The sequence below is a fragment of the Protopterus annectens genome, chromosome 3.part0 (assembly GCF_019279795.1).
Source record: "Protopterus annectens isolate FY-2018-M chromosome 3.part0, PAN1.0, whole genome shotgun sequence".
NCBI classification, from domain to species: Eukaryota; Metazoa; Chordata; order Ceratodontiformes; family Protopteridae; genus Protopterus; species Protopterus annectens.
Genome location: NC_056731.1, coordinates 267,339,876 through 267,364,958, shown reverse-complemented (window position 1 = coordinate 267,364,958; position 25,083 = coordinate 267,339,876).

The following is a 25,083-nucleotide window of genomic DNA, read 5'->3' as shown; positions in this document are numbered from 1 at the left end:
CATGTTTGGGCATACAGTAAGATGTTTGACAAAGGCATTTGTTTCTTTCTTTTTCCGAATGTCATACATATGTTCATAAATTCTCTTACGTAGTGTTCTTTCAGATTTACCTATGTAAAAACCATCACATTTTTGACAAATACCTAGGTATATAATACCTTTTGATCCACAATTATAGTAACATGTTGATTTTACAAAAAATTTTCTGGATTTAATGTAATAACCATTACTTTCAAGAATGTGAGAACATTGTTTGCAACTATTACATTTATAAGTTCCAATCCTACCACCTTTGTTATCAGATTGTATTGGTGGTTGGTTTTCAAACATGTTTTTTAAATTAGCATTCCTTGCATTCACAAACAACGGTCTTTCTGGTATCCATTTTTTTGTTTCTTCATTAGTAGTCAAAATGGGCCAGAATTTATTTACCATTTTCTTTAATTGTTCAGTTTCATTGTTAAAAGTACAACAAAAACTAGTTTGAAAAGTAGGGGAATTCATTTTGACTTCTGAAGCGGGGTTCACAGGGAATAATGGTTCCAAAACTGTGCCTAATAGTGGACTATACATAGTTGTTCTTCCTTCTAAGACTTCTTGATACATTTTCTCTATTAATGTCAGTGGGTAACCTCTCTCAGAAAAGAGTTTCCTTAACAATTGGGCTTCAACAAAGAATTTTTCATCCGTATTACACATTCTTGAAGCCCTAATGAATTGACCTTTAACAATGCCCTTTTTCTGTGAAAAAGGATGGGCACTGCTGTAATGCAAATACGTGTTAGAGAAGGTTGGTTTTCTATATACAGAAGATTCAAAAATTTGTGATTCTGCATTCTTAACTAGTAACACATCTAAATAATTCATCTGTGTGTTGCTAACATTGGATGTAAATTTTAAAAAACTTGTTGTCTCATTTATATATAACAAAAAAGCTTCTAAACTTGTTATACTTCCTTCCCATAAAATACAAATATCATCTAGGTATCTTCTGTAGTGTAAAATATTCTTCTCCCATTTTGTTTCAAAAATGTATTCATTTTCCCAGTGACACAGAACTAAATTTGCATATGCTGAGGCACATGGTGATCCCATGGCCACGCCTTTGTTTTGTTTAAAAAACTCCCCATTAAAATAAATAAAATTATTCTTTAAAATCATCAACATAAAATCAGTTAATAAATTTATAATATTGTTGCTAAAATTTGATAGTTTGATCAATATTTCGTTGAACCATTGTGTTCCAATATCATGTGGAATGCTAGGAAAAAGATCAATTACATCTATCATTACTAGGAAGTCTGTTTTGGTATAATAACACTCTTTTATACCTTTAAGGAACTCCCAAGAGTCCTTACAAATGTGTTGAATTGATGTAATGGTGTTTTTGAGTGTTGCATCTACAAATTTACCAAGGGGTTCTGTGATGCTACCTGAACCTGCCACAATTGGTCTGAACTTAAGTGGTTCTAATCCCTTGTGAATCTTGGGTATACCAAATATTACTGGTGTAAGGGGTTTGTTAACTAATAAATAGTTGTGTAATTTTTCATTAATGACTCCCTGTAGAAGCATGTCGTATAATGTATGTTTAATCCTTGCATATGCTATGTTCAACTCATTAATTGAAAGGGTGCTGTACTGCTCTACCAGGTAATGTGCTGTGGCAATAATATATATTAGCAGGTAATGTGCTGTGGCAGTAAAACACAGTACCACGTAATGTGCTGTGACAGTAATACAAAGTACCAGGTAATGTTCTGTGGTAGTAACACACAGTGCCAGCTAATGTGCTGGGGCAGTAATACACAGCACCAGGTAATGCGCTGCAGCAGTAATTCACAGTACCAGGTAATGTGCTTTGGCAGTAATACACAGTACCAGGTAATGTGCTGTGGCAGTAACACACAGTGCCAGCTAATGTGCTGGGGCAGTAATACACAGTACCAGGTAATGCGCTGCAGCAGTAATTTACAGTACCAGGTAATGAACTGTGGCAGTAATACACATTACCAGGTAATGTGCTGTGACAGTAATACACAGTACCCGGTAATGTGCTGGGGCAGTAACACACAGTGCCAGCTAATGTGCTGGGGCAGTAATACACAGTACCAGGTAATGCTGTGGGGCAGTAATATGCAGGATCAGGTAATGTGCTGTGCCAGTAATACACAGTACCAGGTAATGTGCTGTGGCAGTACTACACAGTACCAGGTAATGTGCTGTGGCAGTACTACATAGTTCCAGGTAATGTGCTGTGGCAGTAATACACAATACCAGGCAATGTGCTGTGGCAGTAATACACAGTAACAGGTAATGTGCTGTGGCAGTAATACACAGTACCAGCTTATGTGTTGTTCCAGTAATACACAGTACCAGGTAATGTGCTGTGCCAGTAATGAGATAAATAGTTATCAGCCTGTTAGCTTGGCAGGGAGTACTAATTAAATTTGCATATGTATCTAAACATTTAGTATATAAACAGACAGAAGTGCTTGGGTGGTTTAATCGTGTGGTGGTGATTTGTAAGTTTCCATGTTTGCATGGCATTTTGTATGGTCAGAGGATGGGTTGAATATAGGGCATTGGGTACTTTATAGCACCCTCTGTTTTAGCAGCAGTTTAGCTCCATGGGATGGATTATGTATAACACTATGTGGAGTAATGGATGGTGCTCAGTATACCTGACTATGAACTGTAATGGAAGCCTTTTTAATTTGGGGAGTATTTTTGGCTATGTTATGCTCATCAGTATTATTTTTTGATTGAGTGACATATTGCTTGTTAGACCTTTTTATCTAATAGCCTTTAGAGTTTGCTTGACCTTACTGTATGCATCCCCTGTGTACTGGCCTTCTAACTGCATTGCTTGTATGCAAATCCTGTCCATATATGGTTTGCTAGTGAAAATACCTTTAATGTTGTATGAGAAAGTACAAAGAAAGATCTACGGTGCTCAAAAGTAATAAAGGCAGCAAAGCTAAATAATGTAACAGTTATTTATATATATATATATATATATATATATATATATATATATATATATATATATATATAGTAGAAATGGATGCAAACATCAGAGCTTAAAAAAGGATTTTAAGAAGTGCTGAAACAGCAGGAAAGGAGCTTATGTGGGTTGCATCATAATCTTCCTGAGAAGGGCATACAAAAAGTGCAGAGCAAATATTTTCACTGTACAGTATGTGAAATCGGTCAATGACTTTGACCTTGTCTTGGCGAAGATGAAAGTAGAATAGGAATAGGAATATATAAACTTTCAGATTGATATTGGGAATGATTGCACCACAAACACCCAAACAAGGGACTTCAATCTCTTTTGCAAGATTTCTAGGACATGCTGGATGGATAAGTATGTATCACAGAGAATATCATGTTTATGGAACCAGCTTCCCTCCACATAAAACGGAGTACTTCTGTTAATCTACTCAAATGAAACGTGGAGGAATGGATAGTTAACTGCCAATTCACACCTGGCTTAGCTCCAGTGGCCCTCATGTACACCCAAAACATGTAAGTACCCAGCATATACTTGTGCAGCTCATCTTTGGAGATTCATATTGCAATATATAAGGGCTAATAATTACCAAGGGAATCACGGATAATCTTCTTAAGATCCTCTTAGAGCAATAGACTAGTAAGTATCTATGGAACTATGAAAAAGGTCAAGGGAGTAGACACAATGGTAAATAACAAAGCAACAGAGAAACTCTACAAGCTTCTGGAAAGTTACTCATCAGAGGACATAAAGAAGCTCTATCACGTTGTAATATAATGACATAAAGGTAAAAAAAGATAGTCAGCAAACACCATTCGAATGCTACATCAGCAAATATGCTCACCACTCCAAAGGAAATCGATGCCAGATTGAGAGAGTACTTCAAGAAGCTTCTGAATGAAGAAAACTCCACCAAAGATATGCCACCACACTCATAGACTGTGATGAAAGCTGAAGGAGAACCTGCTCTAGAAGAGGTACAAAGAGCAGTATGGAAATATGTCAGTCTCAGATGATATTACAGCAGATGTGATGTAAAATCAAGATGTTGGATGTGTTAGGGGAGAAATCACTTCTCAGGTCCTCATCATGGAATAGAGTGAGAGGGGTATAGTAGATAACTGTAGGATAAGCATTCTAGTACCAGTGTACTGGAAAAAAGGGGACATTCACAGCTGTGGGAAATACAGGGGTATCCAACTCTGGATCAGAAATGCCATATCATAATACACTGAAGTCCATGTACTACCACTAGGGAAAAAAGCATAGGAACATGAAGCATTTTACACCTTTGATATCCATCAAAACATTTACCAATGCTACGCAGAACTTGGCAGAAGTAAACCTGTTAGATACTTCACTCTACCACATGTTTTTGCACACACACACACACACACACACACACACACACACACACACACACACACACACACACACACACACACACACACACACACTGTGTGTGTGTGTGTGTGTGTGTGTGACATCACAGTGCACAACATCTTTTAATCTGTGAAAATCTATTTGTAATAAAAACTGCAAGGAAAACCCAGCCAAGTTAGAGTTTTCACTGTGTGATACCTTAAATGTTCTATAATGGAGGCCCATGGGATATATGCAAAAGACTCCTTAAGAACATCAAGTCTTTCAGCTACATGGCTTTTGAATGTCCATGAATCCATGGGCCTCCATTGCAGGAGATTTAAGGTATCACATAGTGACAACTCTAGATTGGCTTGTTTTTTCTTGTGTTTTTTACTGAATGGTTTATATGTGTGACCTGTTTATCCTTTGGTTTGTTTTATGCATATACAGAGATAGCTACATAACAGCTTCAAATACATTAAACTTCTTGGAATTCATTTATGTCATTTTGAGTTTCAATTTCTGAGTTATATTTATCTCTATATACCTAATTACCTGTCAAGTATCATTTTAATAGCTGTTATCTTATTTTCCAGGCAAGAAATAACTGCTTACATGATCTCTACACTTGAAAATGACTGCTAAGATGAACATCAGGGATTATCATGTATAGTCTTCTTCAAGACTTGAGTCTGACATGTTAGTACATAGTTCATATGACTGTGCTCTGCTTATATTGCTGTAATAAATGAGGTAATGGCTGATTGCTCTTATCTGAATAAGCTTAACAGTATCTAAAATTTGATACCTTTATATATAGTAAATCCGATTGTCTGCTATATATACTTTTACAGAGTCTAACACCATTAATTTATCTTTTTTTCTTGCTGCATTATGTTTAACTAAAACATAGTTAACACAGGTAAGATAAAATTTAGTTCTGCATGCATACAATTATTAATAGCAATTATCAATTTTATGACATATAAAGCACTTCATCCTGGAATGATCATCCCCTCCTATATCAAAAATTCACATTTCACACCTCTGGCAACTAATAAATACCTATGTGTGTTGTTATAATGGTTTAATCTCACTTTTCTCTTTGTATCTTTCTGATCACTGTACTTTGTGAGTCACACTCATTCCATAGAGCAATAAAGTTGTCAAACTGTGCCATTACATTGTTTTCTAGTAAATTATTATCAGCTCAGCCTTGCTGATACATTCTCTTCCTTTTATAGCATTGCATTCAGACAGAATTTCTTCTTAATATGTATAACATCCTCTTCATATTTATTGCTGATTTATGTTGCTGTTTCTGTTAGTCACTCAGACCTACATCTTGCATTTTATAACTCTGAAGCTTATTCCCCACAACTCGTCACTGAATATCTGGCCAGTGGACTCTTTCATTAAGCAGAATAAAATAAGCAGAACAAAACAAAATAAATATAAAATGAATGATATAACATCAGTGGAATTCTAGAAAAACATCATCAAGCTTGCATACCAGAAAAGATAAGACAGTGCATTGTTCATGGCCTGACAGGTACATAATTCACGTAGCTGTCAGTAGGAGGGGAGTGCACACAACATAACAGCTTTCAACTCAGTGTGCTTATAATGCAACTGATGTATGGCCCAGATCCAGAGCTGTGCACAACAGTTGTGCAGGAGTGTGGATGGGGAGAGACAGAACCTTAGATTCCATTTTGGGTACACAACAGGGGTAGGCTGTCCACCTATAAATGTTTTGCATGTTGGTTATTTAGGCAACAGTAGAAGGTAGTCAGAAGATCTCAAAAACAGACTGTATTTAGAGTAAATGTGGGCAAGTGGGTGACAATATGAGGGTGTCTGTGGTGCACAGCTTGGGCAGGAGGCACTCTGCACACAGCAGAGCACACTATGCATCACTAGTGAACAATAGCAGTCTAGTCTGCATATGGTATGCAGAATGCACAGTGTCACATAAGACAGGCATTGTGAATCAGGGAAGGGAGCAGCAGCAATATGACAATCATGGCATGAATCACAGTAGGGACTCATGCCACAGGTGCTAGAGAGTATTCCAGTAATGGCACTGGGGGATATGGCACATGCTCCCTGTGTAAACATCTACTTAGATATGTCACACTAACAGGGGTAGAGGCAAGGCGCAAAGGTATAAGGCATCTACAACTGCCAGGGGCGGGCATATAATGAGGCACATCTGCAAGCTATATGACATAATGTGGCACATAGTCTACAAGTACACACACACGCACACACGCACACACACACACACACACACACACACACACACACACACACACACACACACACACACACACACACACACACACACACACACACACACACACACACACACACACACACACTCACTCATACATCCAAACATGCAGACAGCTAAAACTGTGTGCACATGAGAGAGTATGTCTGTATGTGTATTATCTTCTCCTGTACATTAACAGAATTCTTAAATCCCAAGTTCCAAAGTCTCCCTTCCACCTACATATTATATTACACCACTGCACAAATAAGGAAATCAGCTGATATATTGCTTCTCAGTAACCCTTTAATTTCCATCATTTTTTTTTCTTTTGTTCACAGAGCCCAGAAATCTCTAAATCCTTTTTGAATTTGTTATATAGTATACACATTCTTGGGGATTATATTTATCCTTTTTTTGACCCACTAGACTAGTAGCGTCTCTTCACAGGAGACCCATCATGGTATTTATAATAGAAAATATTGGCAGGAAACTTCCTTTCAATATCTGGCATGGGATCTTTAATAGCCACCTTAGCTACCAGCAACGCCACAGTTTAATGTCTGAACTTAAGGGCAGTACCTGCAGTATTGTAGACACAACAATCCTTCTGTCTGGTATGAGAACAGAACACACAGCCTTTGGAACTAAAGGTAAGTGTGCTATAAGTGTGCTATAAGTTGATCCAATGACACTGTAACCTAACATGCACAGGTTCAATTTGTCAATCTGTTATAGCATTCACAAAAGTAACTCCAGCTGAAAGGCACTTGTGTAATACTCTGCTATAGGCTGTGTTTCAGCTGCCTGGCACTGAGTTTTATTACTGAGTGTAATTTTTCTCATCTGCCTGTGATTTATTTTGTGGCAATATTTGAATATGTTATTGCATAATTGTTTATTTTGTAACATAGAGCTCTTGAATGCCTCTCTTTATTTTTCAGTTCATATTATTTCAGTTGTTTTTGAACTTTGGTTTCAGTAATAATACATATGCTTTTATGGTTTACCATGCTGTTACAGAATCATTTGGTGTCAGTGATTATGCCTGTAGCTACTTTCATATGATAGAGTAATTAATGGTACATTTTGCATCATTTCATACTTAAATGCTTCAGAATCCTAAAAAAGTCATTAAAATGTAAGATATCTACAAAAATGTCAAGAGTTATATGAACTTCTACTCTGTTTAATATAAATTGTATGACAATAGATCTGGGAGCAGCAAATAGTTCCAAAAGGAATGCTTTCCAAGCTAAATAATATGCATTTGCTATTACCTCAGAGATAAGGTTGTTGATCAATCACATGTAAGAAATGAAAATGCAGTAATTATACAAAGCCAGGCTACAGGAAAGGAATATATAGATTTAGAGTTCTCCATTAAGGATACAGTAATAAAAATCAGATTTGAATCAACTGCAGTAAACTATGTTTTATTGTATATTTTATGGTTTGTTCATAAACGTGTACATTTATCTAATATTTGGACTATCTCTCAAATGTAATATATATTTTACCTTTTAAATAATTTTTCATTTATTTTGCTATTTCAATACAGGTTTTCTTCTCATTTCCCCACTGAAAATGGGTTCTTCCTGGCAGAAATAACATGCTTAACAAAAATAAAAACATAACAAAAAACAAACAAGCAAACAAACAATTTTATATTTTCAGTGAAAACTGCTTTCACATTTTACTGTCTTGCTGATTAATGTGACCAGTGCACATGTAGGTGATCTATATGTATGTTATGTATGTATGTTATGTATGTATGCATGTATATGTGTATATATACCGGGGACCAATATGGCAGGAATCCATCCCAGCCAGTCTACTTAATAAAGCCATCAGGGCACCATAAATTGGTGGCCTGGGTCGCTGAACCTGTGTTCATACTGCAAGCTGCCTTTAATTTATCATCTCCATCCAAGGTGCATTAAATAGGGTTTAGAAATATCTATTGATCTTCAAACTCTACTAACATGCAAAGTCAATATCATTAATCTTCATGCCATGGGATTGCCTGTTAATTGGCAGAGCAGGCTATAGTTACATTGCCATCTAGTAGGCCATATCAAAGATGCACAGAAAGCTAAATTGTTCAGAACAGTAACTGTAAATGAGAAAAATAAGTATATAGTGTTCCTTTATATGCTGTAAATGAAACAATTATATATAAATTTACTGATTAAGTTAATAAGGAAATGAAAAAAGTCTTGTGGTCTAGTTCTCTGTAAAAAAACATACTTTTCTCTATAGCCCTTTTTCTGTGTTCCTTTTGGCTGCTTGGTTCATGTATTAAATATAAACATGATTTGGAAGAAAATATTATTCTTTAAGAGTGTAATTCGTCGTCCAAGGGCTAATCTATCCATTGGCAACAGAGAACATTGTTAAGTGTTGCAACCTGCCCTTGTACTGTTTCCTGGGATATATTGGTTCTGCCAAACGTTTTCACTAACATGAAGATCAGAAAGCTGTTTCTACAGGCCTGACTTACCTGTTTATCCAGCCACAAAGATCAGCAAGCTAGGCCTGACTTACCTGTTCATCCAGCCATAAAGACAGAAACATATTCCAGGTGAATAGAAATTTAATCTGATTTTCACTCTCTACAACCTGACCAATTTACTTCACTGCAGCTCTCTAGGTCTTTGAACAGACAATGACTTCATACCCTTGGCATCATAATATTCTGACCTTTGTATTTTATGTGAACCATTATGAGATTATAAAGATATAATGTCCTACACAGAAATCATTAGTATGGAGATTGCAGACAGCTAGGGAGTCTATATGTGTGAGACTGTTATTAATGTTTGTGCTTAAAGAAATTGTTAAATAGTTGGTTCCCTTATCCATCTCTATGCCACAGGATGGAAAATGTCTGTCAGTTATCCCAGAGAATTAAGGCTGTGAGCTGTTAAAGAGCTGTATCCTGAAGTCTGGGTTTTATTCTCTCAGCATCCATTTGCCTAATATGTGACTCTGAACAGGTCATTTAACCAGGCAGTGTTCTGGGGGAATTTTGAAATTGGCATAGTCTCCTCAAAGCTGTCCTGGACTGAATACCTAGTGACCATCTCTGAGAATATGAACCCATTTTGTTCTCTCCAAAAGTAGACATTTTAAGTTATCTTTATAGACTACACTGACTAAAAAAGTAGGTTTCTAAGGAAAGACACATTGAGAGTATTCAGAGGCAAATAGTGCATTGCATCAGGAAAAAAATAGCACAGGAAATACAGATGCATAGAGAGGGGACAATTCAGAGACATATGTGGCATGACCACACTGGGGTAAAATGGCATGATATAAATTTTATGCAAATGCATACACAATGACATGCTAATGAGAGCCTTCATATATGCAAATACCATGATTCAGAAATGTACAAAAATTAGTATAGTGAAATGTTGTGATCAGCTTTTCTGAACACCATCAATTTTTTTGTAGACAGGAGTATTGCTCATAGGGTCATAGGTGTGTACTAGGCTAACAACCATTGGGACCTTTTTAAGCCGAGCCATGCATCTCAAATCTCTGACAAGTTCTGGTACCCTTGGTGAGTGTAAGCAGGGGTTTGGGGGATGAAACATTTACAAGCAGGGTCCTGGGAGATGAATAATTTACTGGCTGACTGTGTCCATTAGAGATATAGGTGCCAAACCAAGAATGCACTTCCTGTTCTCTATTCAATTGTCCAAGTTGCACTTTAATTTTTTTAGGGAAAAATTCTTCTTCACATGGAAGGGGACCCTGTTCCAGAGAAGGGGTAGTCTCTGGGATATATACCTGTCTCTCCAACAGGTCCTATTTATATCACAGGCAAAATCAAAATTTAACTCTTTAGAATGGGTAATTCTGGTGTTGTTTGTTTTGCAGACATGCAGGGGTCAGATGATGCTTTGTATGCCAGGCATAGATCTCTCTTCAATAATCTTTAGGAGATGGAATACAGAGATAAAGCTTTGAGACATTCTGCATAAGACATGTTATTTACACCTTGTATTCTTTTAGTGAGGAATCTTTGTGGACATTCCAATTGATAGATATGCCTGGTTAGGTACATAGCAAAGGGGACATTGTACTTAATTGGTCTGATGAAAGGTCTATTGAATGCCAAACACTGTTTAACAATAAACTCCTCTGACCTAAATTCCCTGCTTTGCTTATAAGTTGCAAAACTGAGAATGAATTTCTCTCTACCATAGTCACTTGATGGTCAAAGACTAGATTGCTGTCAATGTGTATCTCCAAGTCCCTGACTACTGGGTTGGCTCTAAGAGGTTTGTTTGCCAATGTGATAGTTACCAGGTGTGGTTGACTTCCCATAGGATACTATTATGCATTTCTTGGCATTTAGTTTTAGTCCTTGGCTCTGACACCAGTTATTTGTCTATGCTAGCCTTTCTTGCAGAACATTAGTGTTGGTGAGAGATTCAATGGCTGCCCCTAGTTTGCAATCATCTGCAAATGCGGTCGGTCAGAGGCCCTTGACATTGACCTTGATGTAGATGCCAAAAAGGACCAATCCTTGAGGAATTCCACTAGTGACTGGTCTCTTTGTAGAGATGGACTCCCCAATTTTAACTTCCTGGGTCATGTTTGTTAGCCAGTTGGCTATCCACTGAATGACATAAGGGTTTATACCTAACCTCTTCAGTTTGTCAAAAATGTTTGAGTGGTGCATTGTGTCAAAAGCCTTGGCCAGATCAAGGTAGGCAGTGTGAACCAGTTTTGCCCTCATCTGTTGCTTTAGTGACCTTCTCAAAGAAGTCCATAAGGTTGAAAAGGCAGGACCTGCTCTTGACAAAATGAAACTGGGCTGGGTCTTCTGTCTGGAGGTTTCCTATGTCATTATAAGATGCTAGGAACAAGACCTACTTTAGCTGTCAGCATGTTTTAGTAGCTACCTTGGCAGTCTGTGGTCCATGATGTGGCATGTTACTTTCCTCTTAATTTCAGAAACATCTGTGATCAGCAGACATTACATTACATTACCTCCACAACACAGACTTAACAAGCTGCTACCATGTGGTCCGAGGCATCATATGTGCTAGTAGACATGTCATCCTAGCATTATGTCAATGGGTATGCATCGACAGCTAAGGACAATGGACACTAAAGTATGTGCGGTCTTAACCATCCTTGCTACAGTGACCTTTTAGGGTCCATCAGGGGATACACTATGAGTTTCCCTGATGCTGGCCTTGAAGATTGTATATCACTTCTATGACATGGTGTTCCAGCATGCAGAGAAGCACTATCAGTTTTCTTTAGACAACAGAGAACAGAACTCCCACTGTGTAGGTATTCTATAACATAGCCCATTTTCTTGATGACATGGGGGTCAATGACTGCATCCAATTTGCTATCAAGGTCCCACCCGTTCATCATGACATCTGATATATCAGCAGGAAGGGCTTCCATTCCATCAACTGGCAGGTGGCGAACAGTGGGCATGGTATTATATACAATGTATTTATGCACATCCAGGCAGTTCCCATTATTCCTACATCTGGCACATTTGCAATATATATGAGCATCTTACATGGGGTGATTTCTACAAAGTCATCTAGCTGGAGAGTCACACATTGCCAACCACAGAGGCCATGATAATGCAGTCCTAAGAGAAAAGGTAGCAGACCACTTACAATGTTGTCCTCTACTGTATGTTGCTGGTCAGATACACCTTGGGGGCATGATCCCATCAGTGGCCCTCAGACCATATGGGACACAGCATATAAGAGTGCACTGTCACAGACATGTAACATCATCCAACATGTGTTCAGACTGGATACATCTGGTACTGAAGTGAAGTGTGCTTCAAAGACCTGCAGCAGAGATATTTGTGGTCTGCACAATGCTTCATAACTTGAGGAGGTCAAAGCATGGTCTGACATACCTGTGGCAGCAAAGGAGGGTGAGACAGCTGAGGATTCATCAGAGGAACAGGCTTGGACAGGCCTTCATGTGAGGCAGAGGTGACCTCACTATATCATGGCACTAGCAAAGAGGCAGCAGTTGGTCTTCAGCTTTCAACCATGACAACACAAACACATATTAAAACTGATGACTGCAGGAACACACCCAAACTATGCATTACAGTGCACTGAAGAATCACATTTTGCATCAGACATTACCGTACCCACATAAGACATTCCATCAACTGGCAGGTGGTGCAGAGTGGGCATAGTAGGCAGTGCACAACCAGCATCATCTGTACTACTAGAGTGGGGCACAGTGACAGGGAACAGCAATGCTAGCATACGTGTAAAGGGTCATGGGTAGTATATGTAGTAGCCATGCACACAGTTAGGAGGTTGGAGGTTGGAAGGAACCAGGAATCACTTTCTCCAGTGATAGAGTAGATCATTTATGGGTGTATCATGTGCCATGAATTATGAGGGCTGGAGGTAACTTTTCCAGGAGATTTAGTAAAACATCAGATGTGTGTGTGTGTGTGTGTGTGTGTGTGTGTGTGTGTGTGTGTGTGTGTGTGTGTGTGTGTGTGTGTGTGTGTGTGTGTGTGTGTATCTGTGTGTCTGTGTATGCAAGAACACTGCTGTGGTCCAATGTAGTATTCAGGCAGAGAAATGCATCCATGGCCTGTGGATGGGAATTGGTATATGTTACTTATGGCAAGGTTGCAGGAGAAAGGACCAGCAATGAAGTGTGGAACCCTGATGGTTGGCTCAGAAGGGCATATCTGTGGAGCCAGCAGAGCACTGGCTATATCTATGGTTCATGACTAGAACTGTAGACAGTCATGGGCAGTGTGGATATGGGCAATGTTGTCATATTTGGCAGCATCTGTGCCATCTGTATAAGCTTGGCATGTACTCCTGCACTGTACATCCTTCCTCTAGCATGACTATTCTGGTTTCTCAACTATATTTGCATAGATGCACTATTGGTTGACAACTGGCCAACACTGCCCTTACCATGCATATCTGCTCAAAGCCTGATAAGCTATGTCATTTTGCATGCATTGCAAAATGTCACACTATCCCTGTGGTTGCAACCCTTCACACAATTCATGCAATAGACACTGCATTTCTGACATGGTCTGCTTAGTGGCATTCTGTACCTGGATCATTAACCTGCACATATGTTGATTGATGCCAAGGATAACAACTACTTACACACCTCTTCTATATGCTGTCTGTATGTACCTTGTAGGCAGTGTGGCCCTCTGATTCTATCTGTAGTCATGCTAACTGCATATATGTGTGGGGTGAGATGGTATGGAAACCTTCACCAAACACAGGTGATGCCAGGGGTTCATCCTACACCATGAAAGTCACATAATCTGTGGGTCATGCGGACTCAATGAACAAATTTCCATTACACCTGCATTAAGGGTGAAGAGTGTGATACTTTGAACACTGCCACATTTTTACAAGTTTTTTTATAATTTTTTCTAAGTTTATTATCAGTTATTTTTACAAGATTTAAAGTTGTTTCTTAAGTTTTATATAATATCTTTTAAGATTGTTATAAGACCAGTATGAGGAATAATTATTGGTATGACTAGCATACATTTTTTTTACATATTTATTTAATTTACTACTTAGGTGAGTGGAGGGTACTGATCTTTTTTGTCAGACAACTGAATGACTATTGAGATCAGATTATATCCTATGTTCCTACAAGTTTTCTATGGCAAATTAATTTTGATTGGTTCCTTAATGTCATGTGACAACTGGAAATGCTGTATAACAACTGTATTATGTAATAGATTGCTAGTTCTGATGAGGTCCTACTATTAAGGATTAAAGTGGTTAACTTTTAACTGTTTTGTTTGAAATATATGTTTCTTGAACAAATTTAAATTATTCATTTTGTTTTAATACACTTGATGGTTGTTTGCTTCTTAACATCAGCTGAGTGATTTACCAAAACTGGTAGAATACTACGTGAGCATTTTTGATTTACTTGGTTGATGTGAGTGTATCCTACACTGCTAGTATTTCTGACAGTGCCACTGTAGATATATATATATATATATATATATATATATATATATATATATATATCAATCACTAACCATGGGTATGATTGAGCAAAGACAGTCCAGTGAACAACAGTACAGCATATGAACATGGATTGAGTGTATGCTGACAGTCACAAGGTACAATGGTATTTTTCTATTGATCTGAATATGTGCAGAGACATGCTCATAAATCAGTGCATATGTATATCAGTTACAGAAATATGGACGTTTATGTGAATAAGGAATGCATGTTGAAATGTAACATAGCCCAAAAAAGGCATACTTGAATGTTGCTATATAAAGCAATGATCCCATGGTGTATACAGTGGATATAAAAAGTTTACACTCCCCTGTTAAAATGCAAGGTTTTTGTGATATAAAAAAAATGAGACCACAATAAATCACTTTAAAACTTTTCCCACCTTGAATGTGACCTATAACCTATACAATTCAATTGAAAAACAAACAAATTTGTTAGGGGAAAAAATATAAAAAAATAAAAAAAACATATAAAAAACATACAATAAGCTGGTTGTATAAGTGTGCACACCCTTAAACTAGTACTTTGTTGAAGCACCTTTTGATTTAATTACAGCATTCAGTCTTCTTGAGTACACACCTGCCATCAATTAAAGAGACTCTGATTAACCCCAAATAAAGTTCAGCTGTCCTGGTACGATTTTCCTGACATGTACTTAGTTGTCTGCTACAGAAAAAAACATGGTTCACAGAGAGCTTACAAAGCCTCAAAGGGATCTCATTGTAGATTGGTATCAGTCAGGAGAAGGGTGAAAAAAAATTTCCACAGCATTGAATATACCATGGAACACAGTGAAGACAGTCATCAAAAAGTAGAGAAAATATGGGACAATGGTGACATTGCAATGAACTAGATGTCCCTTCAAAATTGATGAAAAGATAAGACAAAAATTGGTCAGAGAAGCTGCCAAGAGACCTACAGCAATGCTGAAGAAGCTGCAGGAATTTCTGGCAAGTACTGGCTGTGTACTAAATGTGACAACAATTTCCCATATTCTCCATAAGTCTGGGCTATGGGTAGGGGTGCAAGACAGAAGCCTTTTCTTATACAGAAAAACATCCAGGCCTGGTTAAAATTTGCAAAACAATACATCAAGCCTCCCAAAAGCATGTGGAAAAATGTGTTATGGTCTGATGAGACCAAGGTTGAACTTTCTGTCCACAATTCCAAAAGGTACATTTGGCGCAAAAACAACACTTTGCATCACCAAAAGAACACCATCCCCATGGTAAAGCATGGTGGTGGCAGCATCATGATTTGGGGTTGCTTTTCTTCAGCTGGAACTGGGGCTTTAGTCAAGGTGGAGGGAATTATGAGCTGTTCCAAATAAATACTAGTCACTTTTGGCCCAAAACCTTTAGGCATCTGCTAGAAAGCTGAAGATGAAGAGGAATTTCACATTTCAACACAACAATGACCCCAAGCATACATCCAAATCAACAAAAGAATGGCTTCACTGAAGAAAATTAAAGTTTTGGAATGGCCCAGCCAGAGCCCAAACCTAAATCCAATAGAAAATCTGTGGGATAATCTGAAGAGGGCTGTGCACAAGAGATGCCCTTGCAATCTGACAGATTTAGAGCGTTTTTGCAAGGATGAGTGGGCAAATATTGTCAAGTCAAGATATGCTATGCTGATAGACTCCTACCCAAGAAGACTGAATGCTGTAATTAAATCAAAAGGTGCTTCAACAAAGTATTAGTTTAAGGGTGTACACACTTATGCAACAAGCGTATTATATGTTTTTTATTTTTTTAATTTTATATTTTTCCCCTGACAGATTTGTTTGTTTTGCAGTTGAATTGTACAGGTTATAGCTCACACTAAATGTGGGAAAAGTTTTGAAATTACTTATTGTGGTCTCATTTTTTTATATTACAAGAACCTGGCATTTTAACAGGGGTGTGTAAACTTTTTATGGTCTATGCATTATGTAAAAAGGAATGAACACCACACCACAAAAATAGGAAGAAAAACAATTCCAGAGCCACGGTTCAGATATCCAAAGTTTTACTGATGCTTCATAGTACCTCAGCTTCAAATTCCTTCCAGGGAATAATACATATCAAGGAAATCATTTCATTTATACCCATTGCAATTACATCATTATCATATTGCTGCTAATTACTAATCATTAAAAAACACCAACACAGTGAATAACCAGAAAAATCACAGTGACTAAAGCATTATGAACACATTTCTAAAAATGCTTGAAAGCACTTAAAGCAGTACTATGCAAATGATATAAATGTTCTTTTAAATATGTGGTCTCATTTTTTTTATATTACAAAAACCTGGCATTTTAACAGGGGTGTGTAAAATTTCAATGGTACAGTGGTGGTCTATGCATTATGCAAAAAAGGAATGCCCATATTTAGCAGACACACTTAGATGATATAACATGGCACCATCATTGCCAATACGTGTCACACATAAAGCCAGTATGCCAGTGTGACAGCAAGACATAGTGTCATACAAAGCATAGGAAAAGGATATGTCCTGTTGTTGAACAGACATGAAATAGCAACCCACAAAACACACCCATCTCACTGTGTTATTATTGAAGTATGGGGAAAATGTTGTTTGTGAGTTGTCAATCCCACACACATATATGGCGGATCTCTTGCTTCAGTAGCGGCACGATAACTGGAAAATTATATATATTTATAGCAGCAAACAACTCTCAAACTAATATCAAGTGCCAGATTAAATTTCCAAAACTGGTTTTCCTCTGTGTTTAACACTGTTTCTTTCTGCTTAACATTGTGCAGACATTTGTTGGCATCATTGTTCGGTTTTATGCACTACCAGTAAATGCAGTAAAATGCATTGATGGAAAACCATTCATAGCTATTGCTGTTCTCCCTGGTTAGACATGTCTGGTGGTAAGAGGGAAAGTGCCCAATTTAGGGTGCAGATATGGGGTGTTGAGGAGTCCAGAATCTTCACTGGAATCCTTGTAAAGTGCCACAGCTGAAGGCTTTTGCAGCAGAATAATACCAGCTCCCAGTACAAGTCTGATGCTTGGAATAATCTTGCCAAGGCTGTCTCCAGTGTTTTTGGCATTCAACACACTGGAGAACAGTGTAGGCATCACTTTAATTACCTGTAAAGAGGCAAGAAGATTCACTCAAGCAGTGGCTGCATGAATTCAGGACTGATAACATCCCACAATTCTATAAGTATATTGACAAAGAGAATTTATAGTAGATAGAAAGCTGCATATAGGCAAGACTGGTGTGCATAATCTACTCTTGTTCTCTTGTCATTATTGCACAGCTAGTTCAGAGATTACTGTAAACAGAGAGGCCCATGCTGAGCATCTAGAGAAACTGAGGGAAGCAAGGGGTATGTCTGCATCACAACAGAAATATTATTGTAGCTTTTAAATGTATTTATTTTCTATACAGTTGGATCAAAGTAAGCATGCCTATCCTATGTGTAAAAGTAAGCATGCATGCTTTAGTCTGTAGCACAAGCCACCTGTAGGAGTCAAGTCTAAGACTGCAGTCAGACATTGTGGGTTCAAATACCATAAGTAACAAATATAAAATAATGAAATCCTTTAATGTATTACATAAATTAATTTCTACACTAGTGGCATAAATGCCCTGCTGCTAATTTAATGTGTATAATTGGACCAAGCATACGTGTAATATATTCACATTGCAAGGGTTATTTTGAGCAAACCTTAATTATAATTTTTAGTTGTTAAGAAGTATTCTTAAATATAAAAGTTCAGATAAAATACTTTATTATTGTGATAATGCATTTTATGTCACATATGATGGTATTAATTTTATCTCTTTTTTTCTCTCACCCCAACCCCAATCATGGTGTCCCCCAACCTGTCATGCCCTTCATCATCCTTGTATCTTATCTTGTTTGTCCTGTTTGTTTGTATCTGCTTCCTTACCTGCCCTCCATTCCTGACCCAGAAATACCTGCATCCCTTACCCAACATTTCCTACTTGCATCCTGTACATTTATAAATTGCTTTCCCTTTGTTTTTCCCCTGCTTGTTGCCCATTCCTATCTGCCCCATTTTAACACCTTTAATCTGGTCAAAATATGGAATTACAAACAACACACATAAGTAAAAAAAAGCAATGGAGCCCTTCACTTTTTTGCCTCTGTGTTTGCACTGAATTTGGGATCATGCACCAATGCCAACCAACGGTGAATGAATCTTCCTTGGTGTGGTTACCTCTGCACAATACTGCTTAAATACACTGTGATAAGGTAACACACAGTCAATGTAGGATAAAGAATTATTTTGTTGCAGTATAAATACATATTTAAAACTATTAGATACACCTGGCTTCACACCTTACATCACGTAGGCTACAAAAGAGATGTGTCAGTGCATTTACATCTACTACCACAGAGACATTATGAGAATTTTGAGAAATCTCAACGATTTTAGCAATGAGACTTGTGCTTGCTTGCCACTTAACTATGTGCAAACAGGGAAAGCAATATAAATGTGTATCTCATATGCACAAACACTTTGCCATCGATCGTACAAACCAGCTGCTTGGCAGTGGGCTGTTTAAGGTGCATGTATTACTTATGTTTACTGCCTATTTAATCTTCATCCCATAAAAATGCAGATAAAAACACAGACAAAGGGGAGGCACTTTTTAAGCAAAGAATACATCATTTTTATTTATTTATTCTTTTATTTATTTGCTTTTGTTGACTGGGAAAGTCCACTAGGCTGAAATGAGCCCATTTTCAGTGGAGGCCAGGGGAGAAAAGCTCCATAAGATTATACAAGAAAATATAAATTTGTTAAACAAGAGTTACCAAATTGTAGTTGAGTTACAAAACGAATATTAATCAGGAGAATCAAATGGGACATTGTACAGTTATATGGCTAGAAGTTATAAAATCAACCTTGATTCATGGCAAAGGTATCCAATGTATAAAGAGTTTAACCGAGAAGACAGATAAGCCATACACATATACTGTTATATAATACATTTTAGGCAGATAGACTAAGCCAAATAGCTTATGTAGTATAAATAAAACAAGCATGGGTAACTATACTATTGTTCATAAACCTTGTGAGGCAAATAGAGTAAAAGAAGATTTTCAAGGGTGACACTTAAGAAGAGAGAAAGAGATTAGTATAGTTTTAAAAGGGGTTAGACAGGAATATTTACAATGCAGCAATCTGTTACCTCCACCCATGCACTTCAGACTTGGTCTCTCAGTAGTTGTTTACAAATATATCAAGTACACTGCAGAAATAAATAACAAATGCTTTCTTATATAACATGCACCTCTTTATAATGACAATACACATTCAGATTTTCCAGTATTTATAGTAATGTGGATATCTGTTTGCAAATAGTTTGCAAACTTGTCTTTCAAAGGTATAACTGCACACTGGAAACACAACAGCAAATGCTATACTTTGCACACTCATCAATGTGGTGACATGCAGATCTTTAATATCTTAACAGTTGTGTATGGCTAGCTATCCATTTCAGACAAGCCTCTCAACATCTTCTATCAAGCACCCAATGCTGATGTCATTTGAAATAAATTATCATGAAGCCTTGTGAAATTTAGTTAAGTAGGGATTCTAATCTCACTGTAGTCAACTGGTGTGTGTGTGTATGTGTGTGTGTGTGTGTGTGTGTGTGTGTGTGTGTGTGTGTGTGTGTGTCTGTCTGTCTGTCTAATTAGTAGAGCATGCTTGTGTATTCTGCAGTTGTCATTACAATCTCATGGCATACCAAAATATTTTGACAGCTGGACATGCCTACACATACATTTCATTCAGGCCTTCCAGCATCTTCTATCCAACATTTAGTGATGATGTCATCCACTATAAATTGTCCTGCAGCCTTATAAAAGTCAGACTTGTGCCATGGCAGTTGCATTGAAGTCAGAGGTCTTTAGTCAGTGTACTAAGATAGTATCTCCGTTCTTACTGCAGTCGATTGGGGTGTGTGTGCTTGTGCCTTTGCTTGATATTACAGAGTACATTTTAAGGTTTACTATTGAAACCTTGAAACTGCATATGTCGACCAGTCACATGGTCGACCTAAAATCTTGAATTTGGAACAGGAAAAATGTAACCAGGTCAAAACTGAATACATCGACACCCGTAGTTCAATGTATTCGATATAGCAGGAGGTGACATCAGTCACCCATGTTATGCAGCTTACCATACTATGACATTCCACAGTCAATGGTACATGTATTTTACTATTTTGCAGGGGGGAAAGCCCCCCTGCACCCCCACATGAGCGTACTCTGTGCTCCACACACCCTGCAAATTATATATACCAATTCTGAGATTGCACTACAGTGAGGAAATGAGTTACTTTCTTATTTCTCACTGAACCGTGATCTCCATTCACAATGCCAAACTCAGATAATCGAACTACACTACCCATTTGCTGTAGTGTAGTCATTTTTTGAGTCGACATTCTGCCCATTTGAAAACTGCCTTTCAACCACATGCTGGTCAACAGAAGTTACTTCGCAGATTCAATAGTAAACCATATTTTACACCAGCATGTGGGACACTGCTATTACCATATTCTACTCACCAGATGCTGCTAATGTCATCACCTATAAACTGTTGTCTGACACTCTCCAAATCAGACTTGTGCTGTGGTGATTGTGTTAAATGCAGAGGTCTCTAATTGGTGTACCTCAATAGGTAGGGGTTCTGATCTCACTGCACTTAACATGTGTGTGTGTGTGTGTGTCTTTGTGCACTTGCTTGACATTAAAGAGAACATTTTTGCCAGCATATGGGATACTGCAATTGCCATCATCCTTTGACGAGACAATGCTGATATCATCAGCTATAAAGTATTCTCTGACACTGTAAAAGCTATAATTGTGCTTTGGTGCTTGTGTTAAGTACTGTGCTCTGTAAATTGGCAGTTTTAGAATATGCGAGTCCACAGCTATTTCCAACACTCCTTGAAACATCTTGTAGCATACAATAATTATATCATCTTGTGTTACATGCACTCTGACAGTATTCAAGGCAAACCTGTGCTGTGGCAGTAACATTAACTATAGTGTTTGCAATGTACTTTAACTGCACATATAGGTATTCTAATCTGGCAGAAAGCTACTTGCATGTCTATACAAACAACTATCACTTATGAGACAATTTTGCATAAGGATGTGACTCCACATCCATGCCCTACAGTGCTCACAATATGTTTTCCTCAGCATACACTGATGCTATCATACTCCATAAACTGCAATGTGACAGTGTTACAGTCAAGACGTGGTATTGATACTGTAACATTGCATGACAATCATACTCAATGCCTACACAGATGTAATGTTCATATCAGGCCCAGGGTACTGCTGTGTATCTGGTTGCTGGTACATTATGGTCATTGTGTGATCTCTGGAATAGCTCTTCATTACATTACCACTTGGAGCACCATTCATGTAACCCCACACATCTTCCTTTGTCCTTTGACCTCATGACATCCTTTCTGCAGAGGAATGAAGCAAGTCCTCATGTCAAATATGACTGCACACATCATGAAGCAGAGTCCTTCCATAAGCCTATGCAAGACATTCCCAGACTACTGCATGTGTGATTGCTAATTCTGTTATAATGTGTTGCACATGTCAGATATGGAAAGTGGCAGAAAGCAATGCAATCCATCAAATACATGCATATAAACAATAATCTCATTATCTTCAATAATACAGATATAGGCATTTTTACTTTCATTTTATAATAATGGCTAGGATTTCATGTGATGTTGGCCATCAGACTAATAGTGCCCTATGACCATATGCTCAATTGACATGTTAATGTTGCTGTCATTGACATATGCTATACTGAGGTGTGGATGTAGATGTACAGTATGGCTACAAGAGGGTATTACAGTCTGTGATGTCAAATAATGTTCTGATGGCCCTTTCTGCCATTACATTATATGCTTCTTCTATAACAGCTGTAGTAATGTGCCCCCTGAGAACTGTTAATATAGGTTCATAAGTTCATAGGAGGTTACTAGACTACCAGTCCTACAGCCCTTACAAGCCCAGCCATGTTCATCTGAAGTAGCCTTGATTGTCCTTCTTAAGTGGATGTAATTCACAGTGCGAGTCTATGGTTAACACCAACTACCCCTGTCCATGAGGGATGTGGGTGCCACTCCTGGGGTGAATTTGCAGTCTACCATCCATTTGTCTAGGTGGTGCTTGAATAGAGTCAGTGAAAGTGATTTGCAGGTTTATTCCAGAGGAGTGGCAGTCTCTGAGAAATATATCTGTCTCTCAAGGATGTTCTGCTAATGTCACAGGCTAGGTTAAGATCCCTAGAGTGAGTGACTCTTGTGCCATTAGATTTGCGGATGTGCAGCATTTACATTAGAGCAGGGTCAGAGACTGCCCTGTAGGCCAGGCACCGGTCTCCTTTCAGAAGTCAATACCATACAGAGTACGGTGACAGGGATTTTAATCACTCCATGTACGTCATGGCATGGCTTGGAACCCCTGTATTTTCTTATTGTAAACCCCTGTAGTCTCTCCAGCTGCTGCAGGTGTCTGGTGAGGAACATGCAATAGGGAGCACTGTACTCTATTAATGTTCTGCTGAGGGTTGAGTACAGTGGTGTTATAACATTCTCAGGCCTGGATGTGATTCTCTTAGTCATGAGGTGCTTGACACAGAAGTCTTTCCGTACCACTATGGAAACTTGGTGGTTGAAGTTCTAACTGCTATCTACCTGTGTTCCCAGGTCTCACACCACTAGGTTGGAGCTTAGGAGGGATTCTGTCAACACTGTAATTAGCAGGGAAATCCACTTTGCCAAAGACAATAATAATGGCACTTTTCTTGCATTTAGTTGTAAACCGCAGCTTTGGCACAATCATCTGTTTGTGTTAGCCCCTCTTGTAATATGTTAACATCATTGGTGGACTCAGTGATTGCACCCAATTTGTAAGCATCAGCAAACTTGTTAAGCCAAAGACCATCCATTGTAGTCGAGAGTTCCAAAAAACAGATTTTGAACAGTAAAGGCCCCGGCACAGACCCTTGTGGTATGCCACTGGTGACAGCTCTACTGGTAGAGGTTGAGTCACCAACTTTGGTAATATGTGTTCTGTCAGTGAAGCAATTGGCTATCCATCTAGAGACATAAGGGTTAATCCCCAGTCTCTAATTTCTCCAAATCTTTTGGGTTTCTAATACCATAATGGGAATGGACCCCATTCCTAAGTCAAAGTATGATAAAAGTTCATGAAATTAGCATTGTTTCAATCTTTAATGTCAGTCAGAAGTGCTCTATGCAGCACCTGCAATGTGCCCAGTAATGACTCCTTCTGCAGTTTGTATGGAGTTGCATGTATTGATAACATATCTAAATATGCTTGTAGCTTCTTTTTATAAGACCCTGTTGCCCCTACTGCTATTGGAACTGTTTATATATCTTTCTTCCACATTGCTCTCATTTCTGCCTGCAAATTCTGATATTTTATGACTTTGTGCCTCTTTGTATCCAAGACACTGTAGTCACTAAGTGTGTTGATTTCAATGATCCATGCTACTTCTGTCTTCTTTTCTTGGACCACTATATCCAGTTTTCTAGCATCTATCATTTGAACTGTTGGTAATGGATGATCCCGTGTGATGTAAACTTCATCATTCTCTATAATGCTTTGTGGCTCATGTTTCCAGTGTTTTTCAGCCACTTAAGTACCATAATGTCTACACAGTCCCCAGTGCAACAGTCTTGCCACATTATTATGCCTTTCAGTATACAGTCCTTCTGCCATTAGTATGTCACAACCAGCAATGAGGTGTGTGACTGATTGCAATTCTGGTTTATAAAACCTACATGTATCTGTTTCTCCCACATGTTCAATGGACTTTATAAACTAATGTTGCCTTTTTATCTTGACAGCTACATATGGCCAACCAATGTATATGTGGCCCACTATCTTGGGCTGCCAGTATTAACCTTTCATCTCTTGGTTTGAATTTACCGATCCTTAACCATTATTGTGTTCAATCCAGATCAACACAGGGTTATTCCAGAAGTTTTTTATACTTGCAACAATATTTATGCATTTTCCACATTTCTTGCCTCATCTGATCCTTCACCTTATATTTTTTCTTTTGTTTTAGGCACATTCAGTTGCTGCCTGATCTTTATCTACTTCTGGTTGGATTTCCATTCCTGCTTGATGCAGATATGCTTCTGCTAGACTGAGCAGGGAAGTCATATTAGACGTATTCTCCTCATATTTTAAAATTTTCACTATGTTTGGATCTTGTGAGGTCTGCAGATATGTGTGCACTCCCACAACTGCAGATCTATACATGTAATCAATTTCAAGGAGGCCCATACCTCCTTCAGAATGGGTAATATATAAAC